The sequence below is a fragment of the Lissotriton helveticus genome, chromosome 5_1 (assembly GCF_964261635.1).
Source record: "Lissotriton helveticus chromosome 5_1, aLisHel1.1, whole genome shotgun sequence".
In the NCBI taxonomy this organism is placed as follows: domain Eukaryota; kingdom Metazoa; phylum Chordata; class Amphibia; order Caudata; family Salamandridae; genus Lissotriton; species Lissotriton helveticus.
The window spans coordinates 1,351,149,025-1,351,164,260 of record NC_136065.1 but is presented as its reverse complement, the minus strand read 5'-3'; positions in this window follow the sequence as shown (position 1 = coordinate 1,351,164,260).

Genomic DNA, 15,236 nt, shown 5'->3' with positions numbered 1-15,236 from the left:
ATCTAATCGACAAATCCCACTTTCAGGGCTCGGACTCCGCACTGCTATCTGTCGACGCCGAGAAGGCGTTCGACCGCGTCGACTGGACCTACCTACAACGGGTTCTGCAGCGTTTTGGATTGGGGGACCGCTTCATGACATGGATTGCATGTTGTTATCATCGTCCGCATGCCAGGGTCCGGTTAGGCGGCATGCGCTCGGACTCGTTCGAAATTCAACGCGGCACAAGACTGGGATTTCCCTTTCCCCCCTCTTGTTCGCCTTATATATAGAACCCCTAGCACAAAAGGTCCGGGATAACCCTGCAATTAGAGGTATTACCTTTGGACACGAACCCCACACAATTAGTCTGTATGCGGACGATGTCATAGTGGCCCTTGATTGCATTGCCCGCTCCATCCCCGCCTTTATGGAGGAACTTGATTCCTTTGGAGCTGTCTCGGGATTTTGCATTAACAGAGGCAAGTCTCTGGTGCTGCCACTGGGCAAGAATGCGCACCCACACAACCATAGTGTGGCGCAGGGGAGCGGCCTCCAGATTGCCACCTTAGTTCCTTATTTAGGCATCTCCCTTGCTTCCTCCACGGAGTTGACGGTCACCACCAACTACAGAGCCCTTGCCACTGAAATCCGGAAAGACCTCACCCGCTGGTCCAAACAACCGCTCTCGCTACTGGGGAGGGTGGCGGCGGTAAAGATGTCTGTCTTACCTCGTATCCTATATATATTCCAAACACTTCCTGCCATGCCCCCACCCGGAGCTCTGAACGAGCTGCAAGACGCTCTCCACCGATTCATCTGGGACGGGAAACGCGCACGTCTCCGAAAACAACTGACGTACAGAAGCATGGACGACGGAGGCCTGGGCCTTCCCAATTTATTACAATACTTCCAAGCGTCTCAACTTCGTTACTTGGTAGAATGGCACAGACCGGAGTCGGAAAAAAGGTGGCTCTTCCAAGATAGAGCCATGGCTCAGACATCGTTATGGAGGGTTCCGTTTCTCGCTAGGCAACACCGCCCGCGATATCTCCAAAAATCACCTATCACCCGCACTGTTATGCAAGTCTGGGACAAGGTCGCTCTTAAAAGGGGCTTGACGACATTCCCTTCCCCGTTCACTCCCATTTTGGACAACCCAGACTTCCCTCCGGGCAATGACCCAAGCGCGTTTTCACAATGGCGTAATACGGGGTGACGCTCGGCTGGTCACCTTTTTGATACACAAGGCTTTCTTCCCCTCTCGGACATTACACAGGGATACGACTTGAAGAACCCCTACCTTTTTCAATATTTCCAACTTTGGCATTGGCTCACAGATCCAGCTACCGCCGACAAGGCGGGCCGCCCGATGACACCCTTTGAGAAATGGTTACTCACCAAAGAAACAGACAAACACCTCATTTCAGATATTTATCAGATGCTTGCGCCGACACCCGGCCCGGATAAAACACCAGGCCAGAGGCGTTGGGAGACTGAACTAGGCAGAACGCTAACCTCAAAAGATTGGAGGGATATATACTACAGGGCCTCACACACCACACGCAACACGGCAGCGAGAGAGACTGCAGTGAAGCTAGCGATGTACTGGCACCTCACCCCGGCCCGACTTCATGTAGGGAACCCATCACATAGCGAACACTGTTGGAGACATTGTGGGGAACGCGGCACTTTAACCCATCTCCTCTGGGACTGCCGAGAAGTCCGCAGCTACTGGGAGGCGGTATTGGATGACATTGACTCCTCCTTTGACACTGAAGTCCCGCGTTTCCCAGCGTATGCCATATTGGGACTCCCCAATGCACTCACTTTCCCTTTGAAATCTCTGCGGGGTCGTCAAATGGGAATCGCTATGCAAGCTGCCACGCAACACATCTTGTCCGCTGTGGGGCTCGGCGACCAAACCCACCCACACAGGGTGGTTACATAAACTTTGGTTCACACTGGGGATGGAACGCATGCGCGCTACACTTACACACTCCACCGCCGCTTTTCAGAAAACGTGCCAAAAACACAGTTGATGGACAGAATGTAGAACAATGTCATACATTCACCCCAGTACAAGGATCTGGGCCTAAATCCATCGTTTTTTTGCACTCCACACCACCCTGGGTTAGACACTGGCTATATGCAAATCAGCTCTGACCCTGTGCCTCATGGGAACAGTCCAGTCCGAACTACCAAGCCATGTCTTTCCCAGACCGGAATCAAGCATCCAAGGACCGGTTTCTGGCTATCAGCCTTCATCAGCCTGGATAGCTTGACTCCAGTGGTGTGGAGAGCCTGGGACTCACGTCTGAGCATACCCAGCCCACACGGGGTGAAAATTGCAAAAAACACAGTTGATGGACAGAATGTAGAACAATGTCATACATTCACCCCAGTACAAGGATCTGGGCCTAAATCCATCGTTTTTTTGCACTCCACACCACCCTGGGTTAGACACTGGCTATATGCAAATCAGCTCTGACCCTGTGCCTCATGGGAACAGTCCAGTCCGAACTACTAAGCCATGTCTTTCCCAGACCGGAATCAAGCATCCAAGGACCGGTTTCTGGCTATCAGCCTTCATCAGCCTGGATAGCTTGACTCCAGTGGTGTGGAGAGCCTGGGACTCACGTCTGAGCATACCCAGCCCACACGGGGTGAAAATTGCAAAAAACAACGTTGATGGACAGAATGTAGAACAATGTCATACATTCACCCCAGTACAAGGATCTGGGCCTAAATCCATCGTTTTTTTGCACTCCACACCACCCTGGGTTAGACACTGGCTATATGCAAATCAGCTCTGACCCTGTGCCTCATGGGAACAGTCCAGTCCGAACTACCAAGCCATGTCTTTCCCAGACCGGAATCAAGCATCCAAGGACCGGTTTCTGGCTATCAGCCTTCATCAGCCTGGATAGCTTGACTCCAGTGGTGTGGAGAGCCTGGGACTCACGTCTGAGCATACCCAGCCCACACGGGGTGAAAATTTCAAAAAACACAGTTGATGGACAGAATGTAGAACAATGTCATACATTCACCCCAGTACAAGGATCTGGGCCTAAATCCATCGTTTTTTTGCACTCCACACCACCCTGGGTTAGACACTGGCTATATGCAAATCAGCTCTGTCCCTGTGCCTCATGGGAACAGTCCAGTCCGAACTACCAAGCCATGTCTTTCCCAGACCGGAATCAAGCATCCAAGGACCGGTTTCTGGCTATCAGCCTTCATCAGCCTGGATAGCTTGACTCCAGTGGTGTGGAGAGCCTGGGACTCACGTCTGAGCATACCCAGCCCACACGGGGTGAAAATTGCAAAAAACACAGTTGATGGACAGAATGTAGAACAATGTCATACATTCACCCCAGTACAAGGATCTGGGCCTAAATCCATCGTTTTTTTGCACTCCACACCACCCTGGGTTAGACACTGGCTGTATGCAAATCAGCTCTGACCCTGTGCCTCATGGGAACAGTCCAGTCCGAACTACCAAGCCATGTCTTTCCCAGACCGGAATCAAGCATCCAAAGACCGGTTTCTGGCTATCAGCCTTCATCAGCCTGGATAGCTTGACTCCAGTTTTGTGGAGAGCCTGGGACTCACGTCTGAGCATACCCAGCCCACACGGGGTGAAAATTGCAAAAAACAACGTTGATGGACAGAATGTAGAACAATGTCATACATTCACCCCAGTACAAGGATCTGGGCCTAAATCCATCGTTTTTTTGCACTCCACACCACCCTGGGTTAGACACTGGCTATATGCAAATCAGCTCTGACCCTGTGCCTCATGGGAACAGTCCAGTCCGAACTACCAAGCCATGTCTTTCCCAGACCGGAATCAAGCATCCAAGGACCGGTTTCTGGCCATCAGCCTTCATCAGCCTGGATAGCTTGACTGCAGTGGTGTGGAGAGCCTGGGGCTCACGTCTGAGCATACCCAGCCCACACGGGGTGAAAATTTCAAAAAACACAGTTGATGGACAGAATGTAGAACAATGTCATACATTCACCCCAGTACAAGGATCTGGGCCTAAATCCATCGTTTTTTTGCACTCCACACCACCCTGGGTTAGACACTGGCTATATGCAAATTAGCTCTGACCCTGTGCCTCATGGGAACAGTCCAGTCCGAACTACCAAGCCATGTCTTTCCCAGACCGGAATCAAGCATCCAAGGACCGGTTTCTGGCTATCAGCCTTCATCAGCCTGGATAGCTTGACTCCAGTGGTGTGGAGAGCCTGGGACTCACGTCTGAGCATACCCAGCCCACACGGGGTGAAAATTGCAAAAAACACAGTTGATGGACAGAATGTAGAACAATGTCATACATTCACCCCAGTACAAGGATCTGGGCCTAAATCCATCGTTTTTTTGCACTCCACACCACCCTGGGTTAGACACTGGCTATATGCAAATCAGCTCTGACCCTGTGCCTCATGGGAACAGTCCAGTCCGAACTACCAAGCCATGTCTTTCCCAGACCGGAATCAAGCATCCAAGGACCGGTTTCTGGCTATCAGCCTTCATCAGCCTGGATAGCTTGACTCCAGTGGTGTGGAGAGCCTGGGACTCACGTCTGAGCATACCCAGCCCACACGGGGTGAAAATTGCAAAAAACAACGTTGATGGACAGAATGTAGAACAATGTCATACATTCACCCCAGTACAAGGATCTGGGCCTAAATCCATCGTTTTTTTGCACTCCACACCACCCTGGGTTAGACACTGGCTATATGCAAATCAGCTCTGACCCTGTGCCTCATGGGAACAGTCCAGTCCGAACTACCAAGCCATGTCTTTCCCAGACCGGAATCAAGCATCCAAGGACCGGTTTCTGGCTATCAGCCTTCATCAGCCTGGATAGCTTGACTCCAGTGGTGTGGAGAGCCTGGGACTCACGTCTGAGCATACCCAGCCCACACGGGGTGAAAATTGCAAAAAACACAGTTGATGGACAGAATGTAGAACAATGTCATACATTCACCCCAGTACAAGGATCTGGGCCTAAATCCATCGTTTTTTTGCACTCCACACCACCCTGGGTTAGACACTGGCTATATGCAAATCAGCTCTGACCCTGTGCCTCATGGGAACAGTCCAGTCCGAACTACCAAGCCATGTCTTTCCCAGACCGGAATCAAGCATCCAAGGACCGGTTTCTGGCTATCAGCCTTCATCAGCCTGGATAGCTTGACTCCAGTGGTGTGGAGAGCCTGGGACTCACGTCTGAGCATACCCAGCCCACACGGGGTGAAAATTGCAAAAAACACAGTTGATGGACAGAATGTAGAACAATGTCATACATTCACCCCAGTACAAGGATCTGGGCCTAAATCCATCGTTTTTTTGCACTCCACACCACCCTGGGTTAGACACTGGCTATATGCAAATCAGCTCTGACCCTGTGCCTCATGGGAACAGTCCAGTCCGAACTACCAAGCCATGTCTTTCCCAGACCGGAATCAAGCATCCAAGGACCGGTTTCTGGCTATCAGCCTTCATCAGCCTGGATAGCTTGACTCCAGTGGTGTGGAGAGCCTGGGACTCACGTCTGAGCATACCCAGCCCACACGGGGTGAAAAATTGCAAAAAACACAGTTGATGGACAGAATGTAGAACAATGTCATACATTCACCCCAGTACAAGGATCTGGGCCTAAATCCATCGTTTTTTTGCACTCCACACCACCCTGGGTTAGACACTGGCTATATGCAAATCAGCTCTGACCCTGTGCCTCATGGGAACAGTCCAGTCCGAACTACCAAGCCATGTCTTTCCCAGACCCGAATCAAGCCTCCACCGCCGCTTTTCAGAAAACGTGGTCACCATTGCTGTCCCTCTTGTCCAAAGAATTCAACGAGATCACCTGTCCTAAATACCTCCGGATTCTACGCCTCACCGATACCACACCTAACCCTGGGTGATCCCCGGACCATGGAGGTTATCCTCTCTAGGCTGACTCGTAGACTCTGTTTTGACGCATGGCACACTGGTTGGGGTGGGGGGGTGGGGGGCGGGGTTCGGGTTGTTTAAGGGTTTTTGGTTGTTCCTTTTCCTGCTTTGCTCTCTTGCATTGCATAGTCTTTGCCTTCGTGATATTGTTTTTCGTATTTGGCGTATGCACTTCGCTTTGTTTCTCTTACTTAGGGAAGACATGCTAGTCTGTCCCGCCAGCATTACATACCGACCGCCTTTGCAATATGTCACAATGTCTAAAGTTACTTTTACTGATAAATGCAATAAAATACATTTAAAACTAAAATGGGCAGATGCACTAACACTAGCATTGTTGTCTACCGCTACCCAGCGATCTGCAGTTACATCATCCCCTCTTAACAAGAAATTCACCATCTCTAAATTCTCCTTGAGTTACTTAAATACACGCTCGCTGGTCAAGCACCAGCTAGAGATTTTTCAACTCCTTGACTCTGAGCAACCTGATATTTTACTTATTAGTGAAACTTGGCTGAACGAAGAGTCCTCCCCGGATATCCTTGCAGCAGCCCCGTCAGGTTACTACATCCTTCAAGCCAATAGAGCCTCAGGCAAGCAGGGGGGTGGGGTCGCAGCGTTCATTAGACATCCTATTAGGTTTTCTGCTTTACAAGCGACTACTATCCCCTTGGTCGACTGCCTCATCCTTAGGCTGGAATCTCCTGTGGCACCACTCTTGTATGTTCTGGTATATCGGCCTCCTCACCACATGCCCAATTTTCCATCCCTATTTAGTGATATGCTATCCGAATTGGTCATTAATAATTCCAAAGTTTTGATTGTTGGAGATTTTAATTATTGGCCTTCGGATGCCAGAGAGGATTTTTGTTCTTCCACTTTCTCTGACTCCCTGACAGGCATGAATTGCTTTCAACACATTCACTCAGCTACCCACATCAAGGGTCATATTCTCGATCAGGTTTGGACATCAAACCTAGAGATCTCTTGCCCTCTTATCCTCCCATGTCCCTGGTCGGACCATTTTATTATTCCCTTCACTTTTACTATCACTTCCCACGTCAGCCGTATCTTAGAGGGTAATCTTTCAGCCAGGAATTGGAATAGGGCCGACCTTGGGGAATTTGCTACTCTCCTTGGAGCATCTCTTCCTCCCCTGGAGTATGATTCCCTAGATACTCAGGCATCTGCCCTGCGGTGCTGGCTTGAATCAGCCAGCGATAGCGTGGCGCCCCTTAAACAAATCAGGCTAAAACATTCTTCGTGATGCGCAAAGATGGTTTTCAGGTGAACTCAAAGGGCAGAAACTTAAACTCAGACAGGCAGAGCGTTGTTGGCGGCGTGACTACGCCCCAGACAAAAAGCTGGTATTTATATCCCTGCTTAGGGAATATAAGCTAGCAATCCTTCAAGCTAAAACTTCTTACTTTTCGAAAAAGATTCTGGACTCTGCTTCTAAGGCAAAGGACATCTTTTCCATTGTAAATCAGCTCTCCCATCCAGACAGGATTACTCTTAAACCCCTCCCTTCCCAGGCACTTTGTGATTCCCTGAATTTGTTTTTTATTAATAAAATTGCTATAATTAAAAAGAGGATCTCTTGTATCCTTCCCCCTGCCCCCTTCACTCTTGTGCCCATCCCTGCTAACCCCAACTCCCAGCGAATCACGCAGATACCACTTATCTTAGAGGAGGAGTTCTTATCTTGTTAAACAAGGTGGCCTCTGGCTCCCCTATGGACTGCTGTCCCCCTCATGTCCTGCTTGAGGTTTTCACTGCTTGTCCCATTCCTCCGATGATGCTCCTTAACAACTCACTTAAAGAGGGCTTGGTCCCCAGCGCGTTCAAAACTGCTGAAGTGGTGCCTATACTTAAAAAGCCCAACGCTGACCCCTCGCTTATTAGCAATTTCCGCCCTATCTCCCTGCTCCCCTACCTTAGTAAAGTCCTTGAGGCCCATGTTACCTCCACCTTGAGCTCATTTATTGAGCGTACGCAGTTCCTTGATCCCCAACAGGCCGGTTTTAGACCCTCCCATTCCACCGAATCGGTTATTCTCTCGGTGATGGAAGAGCTGTGGAGGGGTGCGGACTCTAACATCAGCCAGGCTCTGGTACTCCTGGACCTATCGGCGGCCTTCCACATGATATTTTGGTCAACCGTGTCGAGGAGGCTGGCATCCAGGGAGCGGTCCTTAATTGGGTTCGCTCATTTTTGAGTAACCGTCACCAGGCTGTCCGCCTCTCCCAGTTCACCGCGGATAAGGTCAGGTTAACATGCAGCGTCCCACAGGGCTCTCCCCTTTCCCCTCTTCTTTTTAATTTACCTCACCCCCTTGATCCGGTCCTTACGAGGAAGTAGTGTCACTGCCTTTAATTATGCAGATGACATTCCGCTTATTTTTAACATTGACTCCTCGGACCAATCAATTGGCACAGTCCAGTCCACTTTGCGTTACATCAGTGATTGGATGGGGGCTAATCACTTAAAACTTAACCCCGACAAGACCGAGCTGGTGCTTGTCGGGGGCCCCTCCAACCCGTGGAATTCCAACTTCTGGCCCTCTGATTTGGGCTCCCCCCCTTGCCCTGCCAACTCTGCCAAAAGCCTCGGAGTGATCATATCCAATGATCTATCTATGAAACCCCAGATTTCCACCGTGGTGTCCTCTGTTTTTTTTCATTTACGACAAATTCGAAAGATCTCTCGTTTTTTCACCACTGAGGCCCTCACCCTAGTTCTTCTGGCTTTGGTCATGTCTAGAATCGACTATGCCAACTCGCTGTACGTGGGCATTCCTGCCTACCAGCTGAACCGATTACAGCTGGTTCAGAACCAGGCCGCACGATTGATCTTCCACCAGCCCAGGCATCAACACGTTCGCCCCTTGTTAAAGTCTTTACATTGGCTCCCTGTGGCTGAACGCTGCAACTTTAAACTGGGCTGCATTATCTTTAAGGCTCTGCTGGTCTTGGCCCCGCCTTTATTTCCTCCTCACTTTGTCATTACGCTCCCTCACACAACCTTCGATCTTCCCATCTGGCTGTGCTTTAAACTCCTATTTACAAACGCAAGAAACATGGCGGGCTCCGATTTTCCTTTCTTGCCCCTTCCTTTTGGAACGCGCTCCCGCTGGAGTTTAGGCTCACTTCCTCTTATACTCAATTCAGGTCCCTCCTGAAGACTCACTTGTTTCGTAAGAGTTATAATTAGGTTCTCCTTTGTTCTTTATCCCTCTTTCCTCCCCGCTGCCCTTCTATCCATTTATCGTCTCTGTGCCTTATTTGCCGATTAGCGCCAAGAAACCGTTGGGTGTATGTGCGCTCTATAAGTCTTTTTACTTAACATAACATACAAGAGTAACAGCGCATTCTGGGACAGGATTGTCCCCCTATGTCTGGGGCGTCCCTTGACCTAGGCGGTTTTCTGAGACAGAGTATCCTCTTTGATTGACTATTTGTATCAATTGTCTAAAGATCTTCGTTTTGTTCATCAACAGATACATACCACTCTGCAACCAGCACCAGAGGGGCCTGGGCATCGACTACAGCCCAGGGACTACACCCTGATCCGACAGTTTCAATGAAAAACATTTCTGGAGCCGTGGTGGAAGGGCTCCGCCCAAGTTCTGTTGGCCACATGTCCTGCTGTGAAGGTGGAAGGCCGAAAGCACTGGGTGCATGCTTCCCATGTCAAGAAGATACCTCTACCACTACCATACAACACCTGGTTCCGGGACGGAATAGCCGATCAGGAAAGTGAGCTGGTGCCACGCTTTGTTCCCTTCTCAGATCCACGATTGAGAGGTGCCCAAATGGACGAGGAGAGTGACAAGGTTCTGTTTGAGGCGATTCCCCCAGAGATAAGAGCTGCTCCGGAAGCATCAGCTCTTAGTGCATCAACACCCGAGCCCCCAGGAAAACCTGAATGCTAATTTCTTCCTCTGTTTGCTGATGAGGAAGTGCCTGGGTGCACCAGGTATAATCTGCGGCCCCGACAAAAGGAGAGCGTGCCAACATGGCAAGACAGGAGTTAGGGAAGGACTTGAGTTTAGAACATAGGTATTGTGTCTCTAGTGCCTATTTTAGACTAGAGTAAAAGACACGTGTGCACTGCCCTGAACACTGGACAAGATCGTTGAGTGCATTTGCCCAGGAGGGAGTTTGCCCTATCCTGAAAGAAGATGAACTTGCTTTTAGTAAGGGTAGCAGATTGCTTGTTAGTAAGGGCTGTGGTTGCACAGCTCCTCCGTGGGAGCGTTTTATAAACAATAGGCGCCTGCCTGTGAGGCTCTGAAGGACACAGGGAAGAATACACCTCTGGTTGGTTGTATTATTGGTCTCAATTTTTAAAAGTACTTTCTATGTATCCATTTGATCGTGCAATAATGAGAGAGGAGCGCCTTTTAATGGTGCCCCCGGTACAGCAGAATGGGCCTGGATGGTCTAATTGGTCTACTGGAAATAGGGTGGTGGTGGTGTTCACTCTGGCGCTGATGATGCCATTATTTTGAATAGTTTGATATCTGAAGCACCAGCACCCTGTACATATTCTGATAGGGACTACCCCAGTTCCAGCAAAGCATTCATTTATTACATTGGCCCTGCATAAAGAAAGATAGAGACAAACTTACACTCAGAATGCGTTTATTCAGATGCTTCATCAGGTGCATAGCACAACTAATGTCACATAATGCTGGGTATGTGGCCTACTCCCTTCAGTTATGCATAAAAATGACTTATTGATTTCCATGCCCTTATCTTACTTAGGTAGCTGTGAAGCTTGGTTTCAACTACTGTCCATGGTTTATATGCACTATTATGCAGATGCAATGAAAATGGCGCAGGCTGATTATGAAGCGATTCTAGATTATATAGTGGTGCATCAGTGATATATCCCTGGGGAAGATGCAAAGGAGAGTACGCAACACCCTGATGCTTGCATGAATGTTTTTACAATCCATGAAAATGTCGCCTGGTTGAAAAATGAAGTATTAGATTTTCAAGGATTCAATGTCACTGAATACTTTAAATGTTTCCAAGAGCGTAATGTCACTGAGAATAAAGCTATGCCTGTTCCTATGATAAATACACGTGCTAGTTTCTGTGATCAAGGGTCAGGGATTGTTTCTGTGGGACGGAGTCATTGTAACTATACCTACCAGCTGAATGCTACTAGTACTCCACCCTTATTGACACCTCCGAATGTGTACTTCATCTGTGTGAAACAAGCTTATACCTGGCACCCTAAGGGATTGTCTGGCCAGTGCTATCTCTCCTTCCTTCTGCCTCCTGTTTACATTGCACCATCCACATATCACAGAAATCATAGTTTGCATCGAAGGGATGTCCTCATGCACCGAGTCAAAAGAGTGGTCATTGAGGACGATATTGATCAAACGGATACTTCCCTACAGCAATTCACTGATATAATGAGGGGTATTGTACCATTCTAGGGTCCCATGTTTAATAGCCGCAACATATGCCGCATAGCTAGAGTAGTTGAGGAAGTCATTAATACTACTGCCGGTATACTCACCAATATCACAGTCAAGCTCCAAGCTACGAGACTCGTTTCACTTCAAAATAGGAGGATTGTTTTAGATGTCATAATGGCTGATAAGGCTGGAGCAAGTTGGGTCATAGAGAGTAGCTGTTGTGTGTATATACCTGACAGTGCTCCAATTGTATATTCTGCCATACAAAAGTTACACAGATTGGCTGCAGAGATACACCAGGACAATGGTTCATGGTCTGTCACAGGGTGGGTCTGAGACCTATTGACTTCATGGGGTTGGAAAATATTTCTCGTACTGATAGCTTTTGCAGGGGTTATCTTCACCTGTTGTTTAAGCATCAATTGTCTCCCGGCTTGTTGCACGTACTGTGGAACCAAACTCACCTCCAATGTTGTGATGCCCACACAGGAAAATAAATATTCCATATGATGGTGCAAGAAATTCAGTCAATTATGTTGATTGATGAGGGAATATTTGATTATTGAAGTACAACGATTCTTATATGTTTGTTTTATCTGCTTTCAATGCGTTCTGCCATACGGACGATTATGCAATAGTCCCCCCTCTTTAGAATTGTAAAGATCCTGCCGGATAGCAATAAAGCTTTTTTAGCCACATATGCTAAAAGGAGGGACTGTTAGGTTTGAAATTCTCTTTCTTATTGTGCATTTATACATATTATGTAGGTTAGCATTATGTGGCTAAATAGATGCCATTTGTATTAGGACTATTAAACCCATTGAGTTATCCTTGCGGCATGTAAGCTTAGTTGGCTTGTGTGCCTCCATCTTGTACATTTCCGACTACTAGAAGTCTGTTTAGGCCGCATCCACACTAGGCCCCATTTTGATTTTTGCTTGCTCCAGCAGAACTGTCCAACTCTATGCTGTTATTATTCTTTCTCTGCTGTCCAAGGTTGAAGTCTGATTTGTTAATGAATAGATGTTCTTTTCGTACATTCCTTTCTGCATGTGTAGTTCTTCTCCGACGTTAGGAAACATTGAGGCCCAGCACATTGTCCTTGGAGTACTGATAACACACCCGTCTGGCAGGTGTTAGCTCATCTCTCTGTACCTCCTTTCTTCATACCCGGCTCAGGCCGGTTGTTTTCCACAAGAGGCATGGCTGAAGTCCTCAGAAGGGTTTATCATATATTAGCACGCCTTGGGGAGTTAGTCCAGCTTGGCAACCATCTTAGGGTGAAGGCCTGATCTGGGACTGCTCTGCAGAGCATATATTCAATAAAGTAAGTTTGCATTCTCTACTGTCTGACAAACTCTTCATTTGGGAAGGCGTAGCAGGTGGTTGTGGAAATAACCCGCGGGACCCTAGAGTGGCCCTGTCCTGCACTGTGGAGTGTAGGGTTGTAGGGTGTCATCAAGTAGAGTAGAGTGGAGTTGTGTAGAGTGGAGGAGAAGAGGGGCATGGAGAGGAGGGGTGTAGAGTGGAAAGTAGTTGATTGTCATAGAGTGGAGTAGCATAGAATGGAGTGGATTGGAGTAGAATGTCATAGAGTGGAGTTTTGTAGAGTGGAGTGTCGTACAGTGGAGTGTCATAGAGCAGAGTGCCATAGAGTGGAGTGGTGTAGAGTGAAGCAAAGTAATCGTTAACAAAAAAGGGAGGGAGAGGGAATAGTGGATTCTGTCTCCCCTAGCAATTATCATAAACAAAATGGAATCCACTAGGTGGAAGGCGGTTGTTACCACAATGGTGGGGAGCAACCAGTGTTGTTAAAATACCCCTCACACACCAACAGGCCCCTTGGTGTCATGCTTCATCATCGGGGTCTTCGCAAACCTCTACGGGATGCGGCGTGCTACGACTTCACGACTACGCAGGAGCACTTTACGAGTGAACTATGTGTTTGGTGTGTGTGAGTACAAGAATGTGAGTGGTGAGGTGAAAGTGAAAAATTAAAAAATACCTGGCACGTGAGTACCGAAAAAATTTTATTTAGTCTCCGGCTGGTATTATTAAAAAGAGTGCTAGAGTGGTTGTGGTTTACTGATTAGGGTAACCCAACCAAATTAGTGCGTCGACATGTTTCGGAGTTAAAGAACTCCTTCTTCAGGACGGGAATATGCACTACTTATCCCCACCTTACTCACATGTGTGTAGATTTTAAAGTGTGCTCTACAAAAATAAGATAAGGTGAAAATGTACCTATCTATGTTGAATGTAAGGTCCGTTGCGCCCAATTGGCGATTCAGGACACCTGTAAACAGAAAAATCAAGTAAAACAGGATAATACATGTTTTTGTTTCATACTGTGTAAATACACAGAAGGGTAACAAGGAACAAAAGTGAAGGTCCAGGAACCCTAAAAAAGAAAAAACAGGAAAAAACGAACAACATATAGACTGAGACACACATTCATTCAAAGTATCTGATAAGCCTTTGAGGGTATAGTTTCTGACCCAGATGTATTGCTTACTTATGAAGAGAGGTCAAATGGCCTCATGAGCCACAGCGTGTTGGGGGGTCCGTTCTACCCGGTATGGCAACCTGTGAGGTATTCAAGGAAATGGATCAAAAAGTTGTAATCCCTTGAGTTTGAAAGGTCACACACCATTTAGCATATTCATACACTCATACACACTCACGGTTATTCCCAGGACTGTCTGGCTTGCTACCCCTCCACGCGGCTCCGACGAGTAAATTGTGAGGTGAGGAGCGAGTTTTTATAGTCTCAACTGACTCCAATTGGCCTCTAATTGAAAGCGGAAAAAGCCCATAACTGGTCCGGACCCCTAGTTTCCATTCCGCTTCTGCGCGCATCGGGTAGGGCGTTCCCGTGCGAATGCGCATGTGCGGAAGAGCAGTGTGGGAGAGGTGCGCATGCGCATCACCTCTTTTTGTCTGTGACAGCAATGATTCAGTGTCTGCCGCCTCGCGCATGCGCAAAACCGGTGCCAGCATTGATTCAGTGTCTGCCGCCTCGCGCATGCGCGAAAACGGTGATAGATGATGTATTAGCCTACGTTTGAAGTAGTTGCCTCAGAAACCCAAAAATTACATGAATTATATGAAAATCAAGCTGTAAAAGGTTTTGATGAAGGTTATAGGCACCATGCATAAATCGCCTACACAATTGAGGATAATATTAAACCCTGGGCATTGGGGGAGATGTTAAAATTACTTAAAGCCCGAAAAATGTCAGTTGAGAAGTAAAAATTAAAACTAGAAATTACAAAATACAGAATGCATTTTTCTGGAGGGGTTGGATCACTGAAACCCTATGAGCCGTAGGTACAGTTATTGCTGCGGATCGGGTTTTTTGGCGTTTTTTGGCATAGATGTTAGCGAGGATGTTCTCCTAAGGAGTGAGTTTGGGGACAGGGAACTCATGCAATTGAGTATGAAGGGTTACCAGTTACTGGAGAAGGGTGGTTATCCTAAGGAGTGAGTTTGGGGACAGGGAAGGGTGGTTATCAGATATCCGCGTATTTGGCAAAAATGGGTTTATTTAGCGCAGTTGGCTCCATGGAATGGAGTCGTTCAACCCAGTCACATCTGAGCCCAGACGGAACACCCATCTTTGTTCCTTCTCAAACAAACCTCTTTCAGATTTCAGTTGCTCAATAACAGTCCAATGTATATCATTTACACAGTGCTGTGCTTCTAGGAAATGGGATGCCATTTTCGTTGTCTGTTTTTTGCATCTCACATTGCTCTTGTGTTCATTAATTCTGGTTTTCACTGCACGTGTGGTCATTCCCACATACTCTTTTCCACAAGGGCATGTGATGAGATACACCACATTACGGCTGT